Genomic DNA, 9948 nt, shown 5'->3' on the forward strand with positions numbered 1-9948 from the left:
CTATACTCTTATGGCTGTTTCCCAGAGACTGAGATTCCTGAGTGAGAAGAAATAATAGAAGCTGGATGATGACAGTTCAATACTGTTTTCTGAGCCCAGGTTACCCAACACTAGAACTCAAGAAGAAAGATGAAATATAAATAAGCTATTTGAGACCATACACCTTTAATCCCAGTTCTTCCTAGGCAGTGGTGGGTAAGATCTTTGTGAATTTGAAGCCAGCTGAGTCTATATATCAAAATCTAAGCCACCCAGAACTACAATGTAAAAGCCAGTTGCCAAAAATAACAATGATAAATAGATAGACAGATAGACAGACAGATAGATAGATGGTATATAAGAGGCTTGAGACCACACAGATTAAATATGGGTGAGAAGGTCCAAATGACATCTACAGCTTTCTGGGGTTGGCTGGAGTCTTCATATCAACAGAAGCAAGCCCCACCCTATAGAATCTGCTCAGGGCCGGGTGAAGGAGACAGAGAAGTCCACAAATGGATTGCATGGCTGAGTTATTATTGTTGTTGCTGTTATTATTATTATTATTATTATTATTATTATTATTATTATTATTATTATTATTATTATTATGAGACAGAGTTTCTTTGTGTTATCTTGGTTGTCCTGGGCTTACTTTGTAGACCAGGCTAGCCTTGAACTCACAGTGATCCACCTGCCTCTGCTTCCCTAGGGCTGGGATTAAGGCATGTGCCACCACACCCGGCATGGCTGAATTCTTAAATTGTGGCAGAGGGGCAAAAGAATATGGGAGCCCAGGAAGGAGAAGGCCAGCAAGCTTCAAGGTTTTTGTTAGAAAAACAAATAGTGGTCTTGGAACGGATACAGCATCGTGAGAGGGTCAGACAGGGGCACGAGGGGAAGCCTCTTAAGATCTGAACTTCACACAACAATGTCTCATGGACGGGAGAGGGAGAAGAGACGTACCTACTGCGGAGCTGGGAAGAGGATACATCCTGTCAGGCATTGTGTAGCAATGGAAGAGACGGGAGGGCGTCAGGGTGGGATGCTGGGGAGCGTTTCCTGAGATGAGGCTGGCTGGGGTGCTCACCATCCTAGAAAAACACCAAGAAGCAACGACCAGTATCCATTCTGGGTCTCACCTGGCCTGCTCGCCACACCCGATGGGTAGCATTCCAGACCATAGGCTGCCAGCTTACTGATCAACTCTCTATTCCTGGCTCACAAAGCAATTTCTGAAGCCTGGGGGCCAGCGGTATCTGTCTGAAGTTCCTGGAGTCATGATGAGCATGCCATTACTCAATTCCAGCCCATGGTAGGGCATGTCCCAAGGCTGAGCTTGGGAAAATCAGGTTGCAGAAGGAGATGGTGCTTGCAGCCCCAGACAGCAGAGCACGGGCTTGGCTTGGCGCAGCCTCTCTAAATCTTGCAGGGAAGCAGTGGTGACTGGAGGCTGGACACATAAGAATGTGGCCAGGTCACACCAGGGCTACGAGCGAGCGTGAGTACCTTCCTTACCCAGTTCACTGCTCTACTGCCTCTCACCGGCCTCCCCCACCAGCTCAGGGATCTTTTTCTCTGGGGTCCCTCAGCAGTCCCTGGTGAGCCTGTCACATCAAAGGTTGCCTTGTTCCTCCTAGCTTGAACTGAGAGCTCCCCAGGAGGGAGCCATGTCTTTCACATCTGCCAGGCAGCAGGAGCTCCACACACATGGGTGGAACCAGAGACAAAGATGAACATGTCCAGCCTGCAGGGAATGGCTGGTGTCCAGTGTCAGAAAAGGAAGGCTTGTCTAAGTGGCAACAGGACTGCTTAACTTACACTTAAAGTGAAAACAAACAAACAAACAAACAAACTAAGCATTTCATTTAAACCTGGGGAAACTAAGAAGGTTTGGCTGTTTTTCTTCCGTAGTCCCTTTTCTTAGGCTCACCCGACTCTTGCTGTCCCTCCCAAACATATAGACCTCAGTGTGACTTATCTCTCTGTCTCTATTTTAGCGGGACCTTCATGTGTCATGTGGACAAGCAGAGGCTCATCCCAGCTTCCCCTGAGCATTTCTCTTACACTGTTAAGGAAGGAGTTAGGATCACAGGCTTAGTGACCTGCGAACATCAATCTCCTAGGAGACGGAGGAAGAGACATGAGGGTAGACAGAGGCAAAGCCACTAGCCCTGATGCCAGCACGTCCCCTTTCATGCCTTAACGCTTTGAGCACACTGTGCAAATTCTACAGAAAACAGGAAGCATGGTGCGTCAGACATCCCCGTGAGGACATTCTGAGTAGCTCAGTGAGCTGGTATTTGAGGATGAAGTTTTGCATAGCAAACAACTACTATGTTCTACCCAAGAGATCTTGCCCAGAGATGCTTTAGCAGCCATAGGTACCCCGGAGGCGTGCACAAGTTCTTCTGACCTCTTTGGGAACTGCCTGTGTAGGTGTTAAAAAAAAAAAAACAAACAACAAGAGTATTTGCACTCACTTTGCTAAGCCTCTTAGGCAACAAGGAAAGCTTAGCTGGCAGAAATGGAAGTTGGTGTGGAGTTTCACTTCACTGGAAATTGGCACTGTCACTCTCAGCCACAGGACAGCCTTCTGAATGTAAAGGGAAAAGGATTTGCTGCAATCAGCCCTAGGCCTGTGGCAGGCATTGGTTCCTGTTTAAGCAGGAAGGTAAACACAGGGGTGTGAGGGGCAGGCATGGAGATCATGTATCTTCTTGTGGCCTAAGACCCAAACTTTTTATCCTTGGAAAAAACACATTTTACAGATTGCAGATAGAGACAGCCAACCCTGATCAAATTGCCAGGCTTATTTCAGCTCTTCCTTCTACTTCTGAAAACAACAATAACAATACAAGATTTTCAGAGACACTTCTTCCCTGCCTCATGGGAGACAACCAGAGGGGCCTCAAGGAGAGGCTGGAGCTGGATTTCAGGGCCTTCCTGCCTTCCTGAGCTCCAGGCATGGGATCAGCCAGCCCACTCACTAGGGCTCTTTGCGATTCGGAATTCTAATAGGGCTCCTGAGGCATTTAAGGATTTGTTGACACATCATTAACTTACTCCTCAGAGCAGCTGTAAAGCAGAAAGAATCAAGATGACATTTGGGGAGTGGCAGGCTGAGAGGGTGATCAACCAGAAAGAAATATGAGGAGCCTTTGAAATGATAATGTGAAGTAATTGGGACAAGCACCAGTTCATCAGCCATTTCAGAAAACATCTACGGCTCTTCTTCGCTGACTAGGTAATTAATATTTCAGTGACTGGTCAGCCTCAGTCATTACCATGAGACTTTTCTAGTAAATGTTGTAATAAGTAGCAGGCCAAGGGCTGCTTAGAGCGGATCCTTTTCCCTTTACATACAGAACCCCATCATTTGCCTGAAGTGTGACAGTGCCAATCTCCAGTGAGGTGAAACTCCACACCAACTTCCATTCCTGGCAGTTAAGCTTTCCTTGTTGCTTAAGAGGCTTAGCAAGGTGAGTGCAAATACTCTCATTTTTAACCCCTAGACAGAAACCAAATCAGCCTAAAATAGGTTTCTGGAAGAAAAAAAAAAAAGATTTTGTATTTTTCTTTTAATCGTGAGAACTAACTTTCACATCTGGAGTTGCTTGCATTCCAGATTGGGGAGTTGTCATTAGACACATGAGATTTGATTGGCTGTTTTCCATCAGAACCTTGTGCTCTTTACAGTGTGCCCACATTCCGTTGCGAGAGCTACTCAGAGTGCAGAGGGAGGCTGTGTGCACCTGGTGGCCTCCTGTTGCTCCTCAAGCCAGCTGATGCCTTATACTAGCCCTGGGGACAGAAGGAGGGGCTCAGTCCCAAATTCAGATAGTTGGGAGCAGAGGAGAAGCTAGGACAAATGGGCTTTTGTGGTGGTGGTGGTGGGGGGGATTTTATATATGGTCACTTACATTTCACAGTATGCAGTGACTACCTATAAGGCTCCGCCCATGAGGCAGAGAGCCCTGTTTATAAGCTTGTCCAGTGATGTTGCTTTTAAAGCACCTCCATGAACCGTGGGGTCACACTTGAGAGTCTGAGGCAGGAGGATCTTTAGTTCTGGGACAGTCTGGGCTAAAAATGGAGACTGTCTTAAACAAGAACCCCAAACAAAACAAAACCATTTATTTATTTATTTATTTATTTATTTATTTATTTATTTTACTCTTTCTGAGCTATATCTGCTTTCCATGTTGCTTTATGGAAAACGAAGGTTATCTAATATTATAAGGAAAACCTTTGCTGAGGAAAACTATAAAGCGTATGACAGTGTGAACGTGATCTAAAACAGATGTTAGCACTTAAACATTTACTCTGCGATGCTTTCTACCCCTAAAATCTAGATGAACATTTTGGAGCTGGATTTTAAAATAAAGGCATGGAACCCCACCCCTAAAGGGGCTTGCGCAACATTTTTGTTGCTGTTGTTTCTGAATCTCCCGCCCCCGCCCCCGCCCCCACCTCCGCCCCCACCTCCGCCCCCACCTCCACACCCACCTTAACTGCTGAGAGAGTCACGGGACTCTGCTTGGCAGTTGGTTGAAGAGAACTGCAACACTTCACACTTCATTTGAAAGCCATGAAAGCGTGGTCCAGGTCATCAGCTGAGACATTTGAAGAGCTGTTTGCTGCTCTGGGTAGTGGGACTAAAGGGAAAATTCTTTTACAGTTCTTACGGACATATGCTTTAAAAAAAAAAAAAAATGCACTGACGTGTGTAGAAGCATTAGCAAACATTCTCGACCTGCTGGTTGCTTTGTGGATGTGCAGCTGCTGTCGGATTGCCCTCAGCCTCCCTGCATCCTGAGCCCAAGACAAAGAACGGCATGCACGTTTCTCCTGTGTGATTGAGGGGGAAGCACAGGGACGGGCATGGTTCTAAGGTGTCATCTACGCTCTCCTAGGTTCTAACTTGATTTCACAGAGTCCAGTTTTTCCTCTAGTTTTTAGCTCTCCTGCTGCATGTTCAGCTTTGTCTCCAGACTGTTGGGCCTGCTGGTCTACTAGGGCTTCGGGATCTCACTCAAGGCAGAGGCACTGACTCTTCCATTGGTTTCCCACCATGGCTTCTAAATAAATGCCATATGGAGCACTCCTATGGTGCTCCCCCCGAATGATCTCTGAAGCACCTGCTCTCACCTCAGCATCTTTGCCTTGCCCTTCCCTCTGCCAAGACACTCCCCTTTTAGACCAGTGCAAGATCAAACACCCCTGTCCTCTCTTCAGGTGTTCACCTTTTCAAAGACCTTCTAATCAAAATACTTGAAATCCAAACCACTTGGTTCCAGGCATTTTGGATAAGGGAACACAGCCCCTTGTGTGGGTCTTATGTGGGCAAACACAGCTGCTGAGTTCATGACTGCCATGGCCCTGCCATGTCCAGAAGACACTGTTTTCATTCTGGTCCTCCTTGACCTCTGGCTCTTGAAATCAGTCCATCCTTTTTCGAAGATGGTCCCTGAGCTGCGGGAGAGGAGATGCTGAGGTCCCTGAGATACAGAGGCTGAGCACTCCATTGACACTTACTCTCTGCGCTTTGATCAGTTCTGAGTTTCCTCATTACCCAATTTCCACCACACAAAGAAACTTCGGTGAATTATGGCTGGGAAGAAGCCCAGACAGAAATAAAAGTGAGTGGCATGGGATGTCGGGCTAGGACATTACAAGGTAGGGGGTTTATATACACCCAGCCCCAGCATATTAAAAATCTAACGGGTGTCTGTGTCTTTTATTGATATAATAGAGGGTTAAATAATAACTGCTGTAACAATCTATGGATTAATAAACAGTACATATTTAATAACCATTGTTCTACAACAAATCATAGTAGGTTCGCCCTGAGGCCTTTGAACTCCCCAAGCACGTATCTTTGAAGGAATGAGATTTAGGCACGAGTGTCCTCCTGTGCTGTGGTCCTCAAATCCAACTAGAAAGCAGTTGTTTACACGTATAACACTCAGCACCATTGCACCCGTGGCACATGTTTTAATACCTGTCGTAGTGGCTCCCAGGCTTCACAGCTGGCTAAGACTGCTGATGACGTTCCCTCACAGCAGCCTACACAACTCCAAAAGCAATGGAGAAATAGTCTGTATTGGTTTTGGGTCTCCAGGATACCTCTAACCAACAACTCAAAGAGAGGTGTCCCACGCCTAGCACTGGTCTTTTTATATGGCAACCTAGGGCTTCATGGAGGTCCACTATTTCCTGTGTAGACGAACTTTAGTTCTCAGCCCCTCCCCCCACCCTCTTTTCGAGACAGAGTTTCTCTCTTACACAGAGCCCTGGCTGTCCTGGATGCTCTTTGTAGACCAGGCTGGACTCGAACTCACAGAGATCTGCTTGCCTCTGCCTCCCAGGTGCTTTAGTTCAACTCTTTATATGAACAGAAGTCCCGTTTTTCCCAGAGCATCTATAAGGACTTCCACAGTGGCTGCAGCTGGACCAGCTGTCTATAGCATTTCTTTCCATTCCACTTCCTCACCAACATTTGTTGTCATTGGCTTTCTTTTTCTCTTTTTAATTCTTTAAGATAATTTGATAATTCCTTTTTATTTATTATGTACATTGGTGTTTTGCCTACATGTACGTCTGTGTGAGGGTGTTGGATCGCCAGGAACTGGAGGTACAGACAGTTGTGAGCTGTCATGTGGGTGCTGGGAATTGAACCGGGGTCCTCTGGAAGAGCAGCTAGCGCTCTTAACCTCTGAGCCATCTCTGTCCATCCCTGTCATTGCTTTTCTTGACCACATCGGTTCAGACTATACTGAGAGTAATGATGTAGCAGTTTTAAATTTGCATCTCAATGATGGCTAAAGATGCTAGATATTTTTTCAAACATCTACTGGCCATTTGTTTTTCTTCCTTTGATAACTGTCTATTCAGTTTGTTAGCTCATTTAAGCTGGGTAATTTGCATTGGAGGGTAATATTTATTTTTAGACTTCTTTATAAAATGCAGAAATTAATCTCACAAGATGTTTGGTTGGCTAGACTTTCTTCTTCTCTATAAACCGTCTTCTTGCGCCTCTGATTGTTCCCTATGCCGTGGGTTCTTAATTTCATAAATCTCATTTGTTAGTTCTTGAGATTATTTCCTACACTGCTGGATTCTTTAAAAATGTCCTTCCCTCTGCCGACATCTTGAACTGTTTTACTTGTGTTTTCTTCTGGCAGTTTCAGCATCTCAAGTCTTATTTTAAGATGAATGATCCATTTTAAATTGATTTCTGTGATCCAGTTTCCCCAACACAATCTGTTGGAGGTGGTAGGCGGGCCTCTGTGTGTCTATGGCCCAGGTCATGGGGTGGAGGACAGGTCTGTGGTCATCTTCCCCTGCCAGAATGCAGGTCTCTGTTTTCCTCCTCTTCCACTGCACAGTCTGGATTTGACTTGATTTTTATGTGTCCTAGGCATAAAACAACTTTGACCACCAAGCCAGGCATCAACAAGCTAAGACGAACAAAGGACTGCTAACTGACTGATAGAAGAATACCATCAATAAGTTGTCTCTTTGCCCACGGCCAGGGGTGTTGTTAGATTTTATTTTGTTTTGTTTTGTTTTGTTTTCGAGACAGAGTCTCTGTGTGTTAGCCTTGGCTGTCCTGGACTCGCTTTGTAGACCAGGCTGGCCTCGAACTCACAGCGATCCGCCTGCCTCTGCCTCCCAAGTGCTATGATTAAAGGTGTGCGCCACTATGCCCAGCTGTTTTGTTTTGAGACAGAGTTTCTCTGTGTAGTCTTGGCTGTCCTGGACTCACTTTGTAGATGAGGCTGGCCTGGAACTCACAGTGATCCACCTGCCTCTGCCTCCCAGAGTACTGGGATTACAGGAGTGTGCCATCACGCCTGGCTCATTTTTTTTAAAAGCTAGTGTGAATGAATTTTTTTCCTTGATCATTTCCCAGCAAAGCTAATGATTTTAATACACCAATTTTTATTTTGCTACTTTCTTGAAGGTGTCTATTAGGCCTTTAAAGTTTTGTTATAGAGCCTTTAGGGTCTTTTAAATATAGGATCTTCAAATAGGGGTGGTTTGATTTCTTCGTTATATATTAGATCCCTTTTATTTCTTTCTCTTATTACTCTAGCTAAACTTCGAGCACTACACTGAATAAGTATGTCTCATTCCTGCACAGAGGAAATGCTTTGTTTTATCCTATTTAGTATAATGTCAGCTATAGCTTTGTGTATACATGTTTATAAGTTTGAGATATATTTTTTCTGTTCTTCCTAGCCTCTTCAGGGCTTTTATTAAATGCCATTAAGATCTTTTCTAAAACTATTGAGATGATCATGTGGTTTCTGCCCTCCAGTCTATTTCTGTACTGTATCACAAGTATTGATTTACATATTTTGAACCATCTGGGCTTCTCTGAAATGAAAACTACTCCGCTGTAACATGATTTTCTTAATGCTTACTTGAATTCAGGTTTCAAGAGTTTTTGTGTCTGTGTTTACCAAGGAAGTTGATCAACAATTTTATTTGTTGTGTCCTTCTTGGTTTTGGTACCAGGAGAATGCTGGCTTTGCAGAGTGAGTGGCCATGTCCTTCCCTTTCTTCTTTGTGAGGCAGTTTGAGGAGTTTTCTTAAAAATGTTTAATAGCATTTGACAACAGATCTATCTGGTCCTGGATTATTCTTCATTGAGAGACTTTTTTTTTTTTTTTTTTTTAGTCCCTGCTTCAATCTTGCTGTTTGTTAATGAAGTTGTTATTATCCTGATCTAATTTTGTTAGGTCATGTGTATTTACCCATTTCTTCTAGATTTTTGATGCTTTTGAAATATGTTTTTAAAATACTCTCTAGTGGTCCTCTGGGTTTCACTGGAATCTGCTGTAATTTCTTTTATGTGTATGAGTGTTATGCCTAAATCTATATCTGTGCACCAAGTATGTGCCCCTCAGAGACTAGACAAGGATATCGAATCCCCTGGGACTGGCGTTATAGACGGTTGCAGGCTACCATGTGAGTGTTTGGATTCAAACTTGGGTCCTCAGGAAGAGCAACTTATACTCTTAACCACTGAGCCATCTCCCCAGCCCCTCTGCTCTGGATGTTGTTATTTTTGCTGCCTGCTTTTGCGTTTGAGACCTTGTGGTATATCGTTAGGGTATTCAAGTCTCCTACTACCGTTGTGTCAGGACCCACATGATCTTTTATGCCATTAATGTTTGTTTTATGAAATTGTGAGTCTCAACATTATATATATTACACATTTACATGTCTGCATATATGACTACTATATAAATACATACACATAAAAATTTCCTAACAGACTACTTTAAGCTGCTAAGTGTCTTTCCTGTGATTTATGCTGATGTTGAGCCTGTATGGGGCAAGTGTTCACTGTCCGTCAGAACCATCTTTAGTAGTTGCTTCTCTTCGGTATCCGAGTACTCTCTTGGCCATACCTAGCTGTGTGGCCTGTGGGCTGGGCAGGTTATCCCACTGTGGTGCTTTGAGTAAGAATGGCCCCTATAGACAGATGCATATATTTGAATGCTTAGTCATAGGGGAGTGGCACTAATTGAGAAGGATTAGGAGGTGTGGCCTTGTTGGAGTAGGTGTGGCCTTAATGGAGGAAGTGTGTCACTGAGGATGAGCTGTTAGGTTTCCAAAGCGCAGGCCAGGCGCTGTGGCTCTCTTCCTGCTGCCTGATCAGGGTGCAGCTCTCAGCCACTTCTCCAGCACCATGTCTGCCTGTATGATGCCATGCTCCCTGCCGTGGCAAAATAGACTAAACCTCTGACATTGTAAGCAAGTCCCCCCCGCTCCAGTGAAAAGCTTTCTCTTATAAGAGTTGCCTTGTAAGTGTCTCTTCACCACAACTGAGCATCGATTAAGACACCCACCATCCTGAGACTCCTCAGATCAGACATTTGTGGCCAATGTGCCATATGGAGGGAGATGGCTTCCTAGTACACTGGACACGGGGAAGCAGCCACAGCACTGGAA

Source organism: Acomys minous, assembly GCF_964271855.1.
Source record: "Acomys minous genome assembly, chromosome: 8".
NCBI lineage: Eukaryota > Metazoa > Chordata > Mammalia > Rodentia > Muridae > Acomys > Acomys minous.